Raw genomic sequence first — 15124 nt, 5'->3', positions numbered from 1 at the left:
TCAGGCATCTGGAGGGCACCTGGCCTCTGGGCTGGACAAGGGCACTGAGCAGCCTGAGCCCATAGAGCCTGTTTTTTGGCAGGCTCTCACAGACCATTTTCTTTCCACAAATTGCTGCAAATGCAGAATCGATTAGGTGTACGGGTTTGTGGAACTTGTTTCAGGGTCTGACACACTTGTGGCCTCTGATAGAGTGGAGTCCTTGGCCTAGCCAAGCTGCTCTTGTAGCCCTGGGACCTGGATACTTTGAACAGACACTAAGCCCAGAATCCTAAGTCCACCACGAGGGCTTTATGAAGTGGACTTTGTTTCTGGCAACCAGTGTAATGAGTGGGCGGTCCTTCAGGGCATAGGTTCCAGAATATGCCAAGACTGGGAGTGAAGAGTAAGCTGATTCAGGAACTGACAGGTATGGTTCATATATATATTAGATGTAGAAAGGAAGGGAGAGGTAGAGAGACAGAGAAACAGTGATGAGCAAGAAAGAAGGATCAGTTGCTGCCTGCACAACCCCTACTGTGGCTCTAGCCCACAACCCAGGCTTGTGACCTCACCAGTGCATGTGACTATGCTCAACCGTCTCAGACAGCAGCCAGGACTGTAGATCACTTTAACACAGGGAAGGGAATCATGGTCAGGTTGGTAATGATAGTAGTAGCTCAGAAGGGACAGTGTGAGCCTGAGTGCTAGCTTTCTTGCTGGATCCACTGTTTGTGGGAGGTGGGCGTTACAACACAGCATAGTGACAGAGGTGTCGTGTAGAGTGTAGGGGAGAGAGAATGGTTTTGCAGTGGGCAAGGCCTTTAAAAGATGAGTGGACCTGAAATTAATTGGAGGCCAAAGAGTAATTCAAACAAGATGAGATTGGGTTGGTACATATTTATTTCTCTAAACCCTCTCCAGGCTATTGTTGTGTCCCTCAATGTGACCTGGCTGGTGGAATAACAGTCAGTCTTGTGGATTAGCTTAGTGGCTTGAATGGTCATCTGTGAGACTCACTAAGCATGTGTAGAGGGCTAGCGCAGCTGGGACTGAATAACAATTAAGTGGAGAGATGTTGTCTGTGACTGGTGAAGGGACATCAAGTGCAGCACCACGGGAGGTGGGCTCTGGGTATCTGAAATCTGACTGTTGGTCTTCATAGTTTAGATTGCAGGAAAAAATAGTCATGGAGAGAAGCCTTCATAGCAGGACTCAAGGCTGCCTCTATGAATGTGGGGCAGTACTTGATCCTGTTTGAATTTAGCAAGCATTCTCTGGACCACACATGCTGAGTAGTAAGTAAGAGGGTGAGCAGATGACTATGGAGGCCGGGACTGTAGGAGTGCAGGTGTGAGAGAGGTGTGGAAGACAGAGTGATGTGCACTTGGAGAGGGAATGTGACATCATAGCCAGAGCACCCTGACATTGACATAAGAGTGAATGAAGGGAGAGTCCATTTCTGATGGAGTCTGGATGATAAAACAAGGGTAATTTTAGGGTAATTGCCTGAAAAGAGGGGTGTTTGGGGCTATCTGCAAGAAGTCATGTATGTACCTACCTGCCTTTTGTTGTGGGGGGTGACATACTGATGGTTACAAATAAGATAGTATTCATCAGTGTTCTCTGGGCTTGAAAATCTCCACGAGCCTGGGTAAGGGAGCAGGGTCAAAGAGAAATGGGTGATGGAGGTGGTAATCTGTAATTTTGGAAAATAAGGTAATTAGGAAACAACCCGTCTTCGCTACGGCAAATTTGTGTTACCTTTGTAGTTGTGCCTCTGGGAACGAAGCTGTGTGAGAGAAGTGTTTTTCAAAGAACTGTGTGCAGCAGGTAGTACAAAACAATGGCCTCAGCACTAACACTGACAGATGAGTGAATGAAAAGGGAGTCCATTTCTGATGGTGTCTTCATGATATGATATGGGAAATTTTAGGATAATTTCTAACAAGATGGGCTGATGTGGTGCTACATGCCAGGTGCAGAGCTTAGGTGACATATATGTGCCCACTTGTCATTTCTAGTTGAGGGCTGACCCAGTGAGCAATAGGAATGGGATAGCACACATCAGTGTCACCTGCACTTGAAAATCTCCACCAGCATGGGGAAGGGAGAACAGAGAAGGTTGAGAGAGAAATACATTACAGAGGTGGTGAACGAGAATTTTAGAAAAGAAGCTGGTTAGAAAACAACCTGTCCTTGTGATGGCTTATTCATGTCACTAGTGAAGATGTGCCTCTGGGAATGAAGCTGTGAGACAAGTGTGGATCCAAGAACTATGGGCAGCAGGTAATGCAAAGTGATGGCCTCAGCAAACTGGGATTGGAGTCGGAAGTGTAATGGGCATTACCATTTTGGTGTCTTAGAGGGACAATAGGAGGACAACATGGGTATTGCCTGACAAGACCAGTGTCAAGTCACTCACACTCCCTTTATGTACAACATCTCTTCCTACCCTACGTTACACCCACTGTTATTGAAAAGGGGCAGTGTGACTCACATTTGAGGCTCAGAGCACAGGTATGTTCTAACTGCTCATCTGCCTTTATTGTTGTGGGAGATACAGCATCAATAGGAATATAAGGAGAGATTGACTTTGATGGGACCAAGGCCTTACAAGAACAGCTCCTGGTTCTCTGATGTGGGGAGTAGAGGAAGCAGATGGATGTGCAGGGTGGGAAGCAGATGGATGTGCAGGGTGGGAAGTGTGATAAACTTGGTAGCTCAAGAGAGAATCTTATCATGGGCTGTACTGTCTCCATTATGACAGGTAATGAACTTTGAGGACGTGGCCATTGCCTTCTCTCAGGAGGAGTGGGAGATCCTTGATGATGCTCAGAGACGTCTGTACTGTGATGTGATGCTGGAAGTGTTTACATTTGTATCATTCGTAGGTAAGACCTTCAACTCTCCTAGTGTCCTGAAGTGATGCCCACTCTTTATTTATTCTCCAGACATAGCACTCTCTCTCTCTCAAAGCAAGACCATGGGCTCTGCTCATTTCCCTCACTGTCTTGTCAAATGGGCTGTGGCTGCCAGTGCTGAGCTCTGCAGAGAGGCCTGAGCAATAGACTCCATAAGCCTCCCTAACACCAGTTGCCTCAGAAACTGCAGGAAATGTCAGGGTATCAGCAGTCTTACAGACAGCTTAATGGGTCCCTCCTGCTCTTCCTCACCCAGGAAGGGTGACTATATCCAGATCCATGGCTTCCAGTTCTGCACCTTTCCTGTAGATAAGGACCTTGGTGAATGCCTGTGCCAGGTATCTTCTTTACTTACATGAACCAGGAGCTGTTCTTGTAAGACCCTCCTTCCATTGTTGTTTGTAATATTACCTTCTGTGAATATTATTGCAAACCGAATGATTTGGGCAAGTGATGGCGACTCAACTCTGTTGTCTTTCATTGATTCTCAGAATATTTAGTTTGTAGATATTTCTAGAGAAGGAGGTGCAGGGAGAACCCTGGGTTTCTCCAGGGTGAATGTACGGGATAATCTCAGAGGATGAGTGTCAACCGGGGGGAGGTATGACATAAGGATGGTGTTCAGATTGTACCAGGAACCTGCTCCTGTCCAGTGGTTTTTGGTGCCGGTTCTAATGGCCACCCCTCATTTATACATTTCCCTTTTCATACTTGACCCTTTGCTGGCTTCTCATTCCATTAATGAATTCTTAGCTTTGGCTATCTTCGCCTTTGTGTCCTTTTTACATCACGTATTTCTCTGCACATCTCTTTCTGCAGTATACTACAACATGGACCTGTGCAAGTGTTATAAGGAGCACATATACTGAGTGGCCAGATTATTATGACCACCCCATCAGTACTTCATTGACGCTTCCAAAATACTGAATATTGAAAACTTCCTAAGCAGATACTCTCAAAGTTTTATTATTATTATTTGCATAACTAATTCATTTCATTGTACTGATGGGGTGGTCATGATAATCTGGCCGGTCATAATAATCTGGCCACTCAGTGGACATGCTTAAATACCCTGAAAATACCAGCTGCTTCTTTATTGAGTTTTACTTGGAATGAGATGTAACCAACCTTCTGCACAGCTTACCCATGTCACCACCAGAGGAGATGTACTGAATGCTGCTGGCAGCAGGATGAGCTGGACAGTCCGCTTCTCTTCCATGTGGTGCTTGCCATGTTTTTGCTCTATTTCTCTGGATGTCTCCTTTGTTTTGTGATCTTCAGTGGTCAAGTACTTCACAGTGGCCTCTTATTTTTTTTAAAATATATATTTTATTGATTTTTTACAGAGAGGAAGGGAGAGGGATAGATAGTTAGAAACATTTATGTGAGAGAAACATCAATCAGCTGCTTCCTGCACACCTCCCACTGGGAGTGTGACCAACCCAGGTACATGCCCTTGACTAGAATCGAACCTGGGATCTTTCAGTCCGCAGGCCAACGCTCTATCCCCTGACACAGGGGGCTCTTATTAATCCATCTTTCAGGTCTTTTATTTTCAGCCAGTTGCATGAAACCAATGTAGTATGAGCAACCCACGTTTATAATGGGACTTCCTCCTATCACCAAAGTCAACATTCATTTCTCATCATTTCTCTGTTTTCAGGTCCTTGGCATAATATAGATGATGTGGAGGCCTATTCTGAACACAGTGTATCTGTAGGAGATTCTCACGTCAGGGCTTCCAAAACAGCTGCAGCCACCCAGAGGACCCATCTGTGTAAGCCGTGCTTCTCAGTGTTAAAAGATATTTTGCACCTGAGTGAGTTACAAGTGGTTTACTTTGAGAAGAATATGTTCTTAAGCGATGCGTGTGTGAGAGACTTGTGTTTCAGTGCAAACCCTCACCAGCAACAGAAGGATGCCAGTGGAGAGAAGCCCTGGAGAGAAGATATGGAGAGTGCCTTGCTCATGACGAGTTGCTGCTTCTACTTATCTGGGGTGCCTGAAGCCAATATGGAGGTTGGTGAAGACTCCCCAACCATCTCAGGGCTTCTGCAGCACCAGGCCACTCTTAACACTGAGGAGCCACACAGTAACAATGAGATTTCACAGGAATTTCTCAGTGGAAAAAGGCGTCACCAGTGGGTAGAATGTGAAACAGCTGCCAGCCAGAAACAGAAAGTTGCTTATCAGAAAGGTCTCTGCTCTGGAGATAAGATTGATGAGTATAATAAATGTGGGAAAGTGTGTAGACGAATATTTAACCACTTTCAACATGGGAGAGTTTACACTGAAGAAAAGCCCTATGAGTGTACTGATTGTGGGAAGGTCTTCAATGAAAGTACTGCTCTCATTAAACACAACAGAGTTCACATTAGAGAAAAGCAGTGTGAGTGTAGTGACTGTGGGAAGTCCTTCAGGAAAAGGTCTCACCTCACTATGCACCACAGAGTTCACACTGGAGAAAAGCCATATGAGTGTAGTGAATGTGGGAAGTCCTTTAGTCAAAGGTCTTCCCTCACTCTACACTACAGAGTTCACACTGGAGAAAAGCCATATGAGTGTAGGGAATGTGGGAAGCATTTCAGTGAAAGGGCTTCCCTCACTAAACACCACAGAGTTCACACTGGAGAAAAGCCATATGAGTGTAGTGAATGTGGGAAGTCCTTTAGTAAAAGGTCTTACCTCACTCTACACTACAGAGTTCACACTGGAGAAAAGCCATATGAGTGTAGGGAATGTGGGAAGCATTTCAGTCGAAGAGCTAACCTCACTGTACACCACAGAGTTCACACTGGAGAAAAGCCATATGAGTGTAGGGAATGTGGGAAGCATTTCAGTGAAAGGGCTTCCCTCACTGAACACCACAGAGTTCACACTGGAGAAAAGCCATATGAATGTAGTGAATGTGGGAAGCATTTCCGTGAAAGGGCTTCCCTCACTGAACACCACAGAGTTCACACTGGAGAAAAGCCATATGAGTGTAGTGAATGTGGGAAGCATTTCAGTCGAAGAGGTAACCTCACTAGACACCACAGAGTTCACACTGGAGAAAAGCCATATGAGTGTAGTGAATGTGGCAAGTCCTTCAGTCAAAGGTCTCACCTCACTACACACCTCAGAGTTCACACTGGAGAAAAGCCTTAAATGTGCAGGGAATGTTTTATTTTTCTCACTTATAAGAACACTTACGGGGCTCTATAGGACCATTCCCATGAATGTAAACCCCTTTTATGGGAACATACATGCTGCTAGATTCCTCATAAACTTGAGGTACAAGTAACACTTGAAGGAGCTGCATTGTACTTGTTAACATGCCTAGACCTACAACCCAAATGATGTCACTGTGAGTGTTTATCGCTGAAGAGATTTCACCTCTAACACCTGGCTCACCTGAGGAGTGTGCATCGGTCACAGTCCCTGGGTGCTCAAGGGAATGGATTCTGTGTTCTCACTTCTGCTTGAGGGAATTTGGCAGTATCTTCATTCATTTCTCTATGACTAGAAAATGGACCTGACCCAGGATTTCTTCAGAGCACCCCTTCTCAGCTAGGAAGTGCTACCTCTTTCAGGGACATAGTGGAACTCACATTGTGCTTTGATACATTTTGGGGGTTTCTTATTCACTAACCTGCAATGTCCGTGCTCTCCTCTGCTCTGGTTTATGATCTTCTTTTAAAGGTGTTTTTATATTTGTGTTGTTATTCACTAGTGTATTATTTTCAATACCAACATCTCTAAACCTACTTTTGCCACACTCTGTATTTACCTCCAGTCATTTTGTAATATTTCTGCTTCCCCAACCCTCCGTGCAGACATTGATTTACCTTCCTTTACAATAGAGTAGTTCATATTGTTCATAATTTTATTGGCACTATAAGGTGAATTCTCTTTAACAAACACTGGCTTCCTTCATGCTACACAGATAGTTTGAGATTCAACACAAACATTTATATAAATAGTGAATTTTTTATTTCTAGAAAATATTGTATTCTATGGATAATCACTTTAACTATTGAGCTGCCTATGATTTCAGTTATTTCTACTTTTGTTGTTTTGTAAATAAAACAGTTTGGACTATTGTATTCCATTCTTTCTACGGGTGTATGTCGTACTTATCAGACTGTTCCAGTGTCAGTGAATGTGGTACATTTCAACATATGGAACTGTGACCTAAAATGGTCAATCACTTATGAGTGTACTGTTAACTCACTTTTGTTTTAACTCCATTTCCATAAAAATGTTTGATGGTGATCATTTCTTCATGCATTTCTTTTTCTGTCTTTACCTTCTTTGTTAAAATGTCTGCTCAGGATTTTTTGTTTACTTTTAAAGTTAATTTATTATTCTATTCTAACCAATAGAAGGGCAGTGCAGCCTCTACGACATATGTTTGAGTTTCACTCATTCTTCAGTGACTCGACTGACTTCTTAGCTATATGAAATTCTTGGTTTTTGAATTCTATAAACAAAATAGTTTTTCTCAATTTTTACCCTATGTACGATTTATAGCCCACTTGCACCATACACTTATAAATTTAATCTGCATTGTTAACTTTCTCCGCCAGTGTGCTTTAAGTCTAAGCATTTCATGATGCATTAAATGAAGTCTAGGTTTGTAGTAGTTGAAAGTTTCCCTGGTGTAGATACTCATCATCACCACGTTCCAACTGCCAAAATGATGGCATTGAACATGGACATAAGATATTTCAGTAGTACATCATTATATTTTACTAGTGACTGGGTGCATGGACTGTGCACATTGAAAGGAAATTAATTAGAAAGTGACCAGTGGGGTGGGACTGGCTGAGAGGGGTCCCCTACACCCTAGTGCCAACCTCCCCCAATCCCTCTCCCAGTAGGCCGCACCTGGGGCAGCGCCTTGGCTTCAAGGGTGTCTGTGGAGTGAGTGGGCTCCCTCTGGCAGGTGAGGTCCCTCAGCCTGGCCTTCAGGGAATCGGGCCAAAACCGGCTCTCCGATATCTGCCGAGGGGTCCTGGATGATGAGAAGGCAGTTCTCAGGTGATGCAACCCAGAATCAGGCTCCCTCCTTTCTGGCTCCAGGATGGTCATCCGAGAATCGCCGTTGCCTTCCATCACTATCTCTGCGCACACTGGTGCTGAGGTCACTCCCAGACCTGCTGAGACACAAGTGAGGTCTGAACTTTATAGGCCCCACAGCCTTACACAGTGGGCTCTGGGCTCTGCCACTCAGTGGTGGGAAGACAGACTGGGGAGCTTGTCCAGTAGGGGCAGCACATCCATCCCCAGTGTCATGTGAAGTTTGGGGGGAGAAAGGAACTGCATGTGAACAGGCACAAGGGTCAAGTGCAAGAGGCCAGGGCAGTAGAGCCCCAGCCTGCAGACCCACCACACCCTGCACTTTAGTGCAAAGTACAAGCTCTTTTTGGCAATAGTAACAATTGTAGATTTGACTTTGAAGAAAAAATAACTCACCATACATTAGAAATTTCAATTTTGGTTTGTCACATCTTCAATAGATGTTAGCTGAACCCATTGTGGTAATCATTTCACAATGTAGGTCAATCAAACCATCGTTCTGTCTGCCTTAAACTTATACAGTGGTGTATATTGATTATTTCTCAATAAAGCTGGGAAAAATAAACAGTGCCTTAATAAATGGGAAAAAAGTGGTTATAGATGCAGTGGAGTGAATACACCATAACTAAGAGAAAACAAGTCAGAATACACACATAACAAATAGTATCATCTTGTCTTGGAGGCGTGCTCAGTGGTTGAGCATTGATCTATGAACCAGGAGGTCATGCATGGAGTCCCTGTCAGGGTACATGCCCTGGTTGTGGGCTCCATCCCCAGTAGGGGGCATGTAGGATGCAGCTGATGAATAATTCTTTTCATGTTACTACCTCTCTCACCCTCTCCTTTCTTCTCTGAAGCCAATAGAACATATATTAATATAAATCAATTAATAGTATCACCTCAAAAAGGTATCTGAATATATAAATGTACGAAAGATAAAAGGAAATCCTTTGAATTGTTGCCAGTGGTTAACCTTGGATAGTGGAAAGAAGTGATTTCTTTTACTTTATACTATTCTTTTTAAATTTCTACTAATAATCCTATATATTTTGATAATGAGAAAAAATCTTGTAAAAAACATTTCAGTAACTTTTTTTGGGTGTAAAATGCATTTTGCATCCATGTTCAGTGACCATCCACTTAACTTTGAGAAAGTTCAAATGTGCTTTGGGTTGTGAAATACCTTTAAAATGCATTCTTGGTCTATGGTTCTCCAGGGCGCGGGCCGGGCCGCCTGGATCCGCGCTCCCTGCCTCTCAGCGGGCGGCCGCCCGACGGGCTCCCCTCAGTCCCCGGCCTCAGGGCGGGCGCGGCCAGGCCGCCGGGGCGCTTCTTTCGGGGGTCGGAGCCGCGACGTGTCGGGCGCCGCGGGGCTCCCGGCGGGGAGAGCGCGAACCTCCTCCCCGGCGTTTCCCCGCAGCGCGGCCGGCGAGCGGGCGATGGGAGGGCGGCCGGGCGCCCGGGGCGAGCATGTTCGGCGGGGCGTCCGCGGCGCCCCCGCCCCAGCGCCCCCTCCGCGCCGCCGTCCCGGGATCAAAGCGGCGGCCGCGCTTCCTGACCTGAGCCCCGCGCTCCCGCCGTCCGCCCGCCCGCGCGCCCGGGCGGCGAGGACACGGCGCTGGCGGTGGCCGCGGGCGCCGGGCGGGCCGTTTGCTGACCGTTAGCTGAGTGGAGAGCGGCCGCCGCCAGCATGGGCTGCGCAGCGAGCATCGCCGATAACAAAACGCGTATTGTGTCCCTGGACACCCGGGAGGCCGAGGACGCGCAGGGCCCCGCGGCGCTGCTGCCCGCGCAGGTCGGCCTGCTCCGTCCGGAGCCCGAAGCCTTGGCCACCACCAGCGACGCCCTCCCCGCGGACCCCGACTCGAAGGTAAGGGCGCCGGGCGGGCGGGAGCGCTCCCTCCGGGCCGGGCGGGGCCGCCCCCGGGCCGCGGTGCCCAGGCCGGGCTCCGGGTGACGGATGGACGCCCGCAGCCCGTCCCGCCGGGCAGCGACCGGTCCCGGGCCCTGATGAAGGGTGTTGTGGGGTGAGGACGCGTCTGGGCCATGGCAGCGGTTTCCGGGAGGCAAAAAAAGAAAAAAAGAAAACGGAAAAAAAAATGCATTCTTGAATTCCAACAGCTCCTGAATGAGACACTGGGCTTTGGAGATGCTGCGTCTGCTTGGGAAAAATAATGGGCCAGGGGTTGGAGGCGCGGTAGGGGATGGGGCGGGTCAGGGACCCTGAAGAGAGGCTCCTAGGCAGGATGCCTCAGGGTCCACAGCTCAGGCTGTATTTGAAGAATTCCTCTTTGGAAGGCTGACATCTACAGTCAAGGTTCAGATTTGATAAACTTCAGACATGAGCCGCAGTAAATTTTTTTTAAAACGGTTTTTGCCGTTCTAATTGCAAAATCTATATATATAAAAGGCTAATGTGTAAGGATTCCACCATCTGACCACTCGCTATGATGAGCACTGACCACATGAGGGGCAGACGTTCAATACTGGAGCTGCTGGGACGTGAACTGGCCATTTATGGAGAAACGGCACTGCGCTCCCTGAGTCTACAAGCAACACTCCACTTTCCCCAAGTGGGGCACAGGCCCCCACCACCACCCCATGGCACTAAGCCCACAGCCCAGCCCAGCAGGGAAATGGTGGCTGTGGGCACCGGGTAATGATGTCACATAGCAATGCCAGGCTTCCTCTCCCTAGCGACGAGCCTCCTTGGAGTTTCTTCATCCCACTTGCTTTACAGCCAGGTGCAAACATTTTACACTTTAGCCAAATGTCTTTCAAGTGTTTTCTTGTGCCTCATCTCATTTGATCCTCACAGAAGTCCTGGAATAGGTAGAGAGGAGACTCAGTAGAATCCTCTTTTCATTTCATTAGCCAGAAAATGGAGATTTAGAATGTCTAAAAATTGACACACCTGAAAAAAAAGCAAGAAATGGTAGAACTTGAACATGACTTCAGGTTTCCTCACTGCACAGAAAATATAGTCAAACAGTGCTATAAATATTTCTCCCTTTGTTCTCCCTGCAGGATCCACAATAATAATCTGCTTTCACAGTGGTGTTCACTGCTGTTTTCCAGTCAATATCCTAAAAAATAATTGGGGCACTTCACTAGGCTGGAAAAAGTTTAGCTAAATCAGAAAGCAGGTCTCAGTAAGCAAGTTTATATATATATATATCACTGGCGCCAGTTGCATGTGTTTCCATCTGTCATTGTTGATCATGAATTTGGTATACACTTCTATTATAGAGAAAGGGCCACTAGTGATCTTAAAATATTTCTTCAAATTTTCTTTCAATGTGCATGAATTCATGCAGCCAGCGTCTAGTAATTAAATAATACTATCAAGACTCATAAGAGGAGCATATTTATACAGAAAAGATTTTTAAAGGATTAAGATCTCCTAAGTCACAACTCTATGGTTCTAACCTCAACTGGCTCTACAGAGGCCGCAAGGAAAAGTAGAAGGAGCATTGGCCCTGGGTTCTCATTTGCTCTCTGCTACTAATTAGCTTTGTGGTCTTAGGGATTTCACTTCAACTTTCTGGGACTCCAGGATACATCTGTAGAATGAGGGTAAAATTAGACCTTTTCAATAAGGTTTCTACAAACTCTTCAAAATAATTGTAGGTTCAGATTTCTACAATCTTCCTAAATATCTCAGCAATAATAAACTTTTCCTTGTTTTAAACTTTGTGGTACAAAACTTCACAAAAATGTAAACACATTTTTATAATACTACTCATTTTAAAAATATACAATCTCTATAAACTTATCCTATAACATTTTGGTAGTTACTATTCAACATTTCTTAGTAACTGTCCTATAACCCAAATTAGTAAATTTAGCTTTATCTTTTTAAAACGTCAATTGCATATTCTTTGTATTGGTGTGAAAAGGCTCAGAAAATACAGATGTGTTAAGCACTGTATGTCACTTTTATTAAATTTCAACAAGTACCTTCCCAGGTATGAAAAACTTCAGCTGAAGCCAATTTTGCGGGGGGTGAAAATGAACTCTTGTAAACATCAAATTAAAATGTGGCTTTATCTTCTGCCTTAAAAGTTAAAAAACATGATGTTATTTAACTCACTCAAATGGCTTGTGAAGCTGAAATACTTCCATGTAGGGTCTGCCCCATCCTGACATTAGCTTAGTGCAAGAACTAAGAGCCACAAGTCACCTATTGTGTCCAGTGAGGAAGGGAGCTGTGTGTGAATCATTCCTGCTACTGAGCCCGTTGGGCAGACAGCCTGCGAGGCAGCCAGGATGCCAGCCTCAGCTCTCAGCTGGGAGAAGTGTTATGCCCAGATCTCAAGATCCCCAAAAGACCACACCAGGAGCCAGCCAGTCCGATGCAAAAGCAGAAGGTCCTTTATTGAGCTAGCTAGCCCGACTCCCTCCCCTGGCCGACGCAGCGACCGGAAGCAGAGTGAAACCGCCTGGGAAAAACAGGGTTTTAATAGGGGGTGGAGTGAGGGGAGGGGAGCTGACTGTGGGCCCTGCCGATTGGCCAGGCGAAAGTCGGGTCTTGTTACACAGGATGTGGTCATCTCTATGGTGCGCATGTCCCTTGATTGTCATTGGTTAGTTTAAAATCCCGGGTGTGGCCAGCAGAGGCCTGGGCTTCCGGGAAGAAGGTAGCACATGGCTGCTGCCCCAACATGGAGGATACGGGCAAGATGGAGGGCATAGCCCACGCCCTTTCAAGAAGTGCTGCCATCTCTCTCAGAACAGTTCCAAACTCAGCCTGAGAAGGACAAGACCTACCAGCCAAAACCCAGTCAGGCCAGTGCTGGGCTCTAGGAAAGACAGATGATTGTCTCTACCTCTTATTTCTTCTGAGACCAAACCAAACAACCTCCAAACCAACCAACCAACCAACCAACCAAAATTTAATTATCATCCTTGCACTGAAGCCACTGCTGAATAAACACCAAGTTGTATATGGGCTCACGTGGTGACTACCCTCCAAGACACATATTCCCAAGCCTGGAATAAGCTCTGCCCCTGCCCATTCCCTTCCCTCAGCTCTCCTCTCCACCCTCACCCGCTCACACCCTCACCCCCAACACACACACACAAAACACACACCCTGTTGGATCAGGTAGTTAAAACTTTCTGGGAACTACAGATCCGTCTTGTCTCCTGGCTTGAGACACAAGCCCTGGAGAAGCAGGACCCCTCACTGCCTGGCTTAATAGACAGGGGGCCCTGCTGGGGTCTGGCTGAAACTCTGTCCCCAGCTGCCTTCTGTCAGCTCAGCAGCCACCACTCCTCCAGGTCCAGGGAGCACATGCAACCTGCACCAGAATGACAGGGGACTAGCCAAGCACAGGGAAGGAGCCCACACTGCCACACTGGGGCTCTTGGTCTCCCACTGGGGCTCTTTTTCCCAGGTGGCGACTTTGATGGGGCCTCTCCACTCTCCTGCTTTCTCCCAGGACCCAGGGGCTCTCCAAGTCCCAACCTTTGGGAAAGTGACTCCTTGGCTGCCCCTACAGAACCAGTCCCAGGGAAACCCCGATCCACCAAGTGTTTTAAATACGTAGCAAGCCCAAGTTCACCCTTGGAATGAGCCCTTCATGCCCACAACAGCCACTACCACGTGGGACACTCCAAGTCCGGGCCCCGGGGAGGTGCCAGATAGACTGGAACACGCACTCAGTTGGGCAGAGGAAGGGGGCGGGGGGCGGGGTTCGACAGGGCTTTTAGGCAGGAGGGTCTGGGCAGATGAGCAGGGAGGGCACTCACCTTGGTGACATTGAGGAAGGTGGTCTGGTCCAGCACTGCCCCTCACCAGCTTCAGCTCCAGCTCCTTCCTCAGATGAGCAAGTGGACTCAGCCCACAGGCTGGAGAGGAGCGCCTGCAGGATGGTGGCCTGGACTCCAGGCAGATGCACTTGGTCTGGCGGCGGGGGCTCCATCCACACCAACTGCGTTCGGCCTCCAACGGCTCCTCCGCCCGCGGGACCCTGGCGGACCCGGACGAGGCAGCAGCGCGAGCCAGGAAGCCCAGTGTGTCCTGTGACTCGCGGTCCAGGCTTGTCCCCCTCACCCACGTGGGCGCCTGTGGCCAGATGTGTCAGGCTGGCCTGCCAGGCGCGTCTGCCGCTGCTGCGCCCCCTCGTGGCGCCTCTGCGCAGTACCAGGAGGCCACCCTGGGCTCCTTGCTGCCATCCTCCTGTGCTCAGTAGTGGGGTTAGTTCATCCACCCAGCATTGCTTACTGACAGTCTGTCCCTGCAGAATAACTTCAACACAGGACATTTCTGCATTCTGACCAAGTCAGTGTCGACAGCCAGAATTTTTCATTAGGTCACTGGTTTGCTCATCATCATGTAGAATATCTGAGCTTTTAATTTTTGACTTATTTTATTAAATGTTTTATATTAAAGAAGGAAATACTTTTTCTAGATGTTATAAAGGAGGGTATGTCATTATATTATCTGTATACCAGGTGTCAGGAAGTTATAGTCAGTGAGTGAAATCTGGACTGTTGCCTGTTTCTATATGTCACATGAGATAAGAATCATTTTTATTCACTTTTTAAAAGTTAGAAAACAATGAAAAGAATATTTTTGATACATAAACATGAAATTAACATTTTGGTGTCCATAATTACCGTTTCACTGGAAGACAGACATGTACATTCATTTACACATTGTCTTTGGCTACTTGCGGGTTACAATGGCAGACTTGAGTAGTTATGACCAAGGTGGTATTGTCTACAGAGCCCAAACCATTTACTACCAAACCCTTTACACAGGAAGTTTGTGGACCCTTGTCCTACACAGAGTACATGAAGGTCATGTGCGTTATTATTAGCACTGTATTTGGATTTCAAATGATTTTAAATGTCGCTTATTACACATTTTAAAATCAACAAAATATGGCTAGCTAGTGTTGCTCAGTTGTTGAGCATCAACCAATGAACTAGGAAGTCACGGTCTGCTCTGAAACCTAGTCATATGCCTGGGTTGCAGGCTCAATCCCCAGTGTGAGGTGTGCAGGAGGCAGTCGATCAATGATTCTCTCTCATCATTGAGTTTCTCTCTATCTCCCTTCCTCTCTGAAGTAAAAAAAAAAAAAAAAATTTAAACAATAATAAACAAAATATGGTAAATAGTCACCAGAGAAGGAATACATACATAGTTCTGA

This window comes from Myotis yumanensis, unplaced genomic scaffold (assembly GCF_028538775.1).
Source record: "Myotis yumanensis isolate MYYU_CA2020_CCGP unplaced genomic scaffold, mMyoYum1.0.hap1 SCAF_20, whole genome shotgun sequence".
Classification (NCBI taxonomy): Eukaryota; Metazoa; Chordata; class Mammalia; order Chiroptera; family Vespertilionidae; genus Myotis; species Myotis yumanensis.
Note: the sequence above shows the minus strand (reverse complement) of the source record.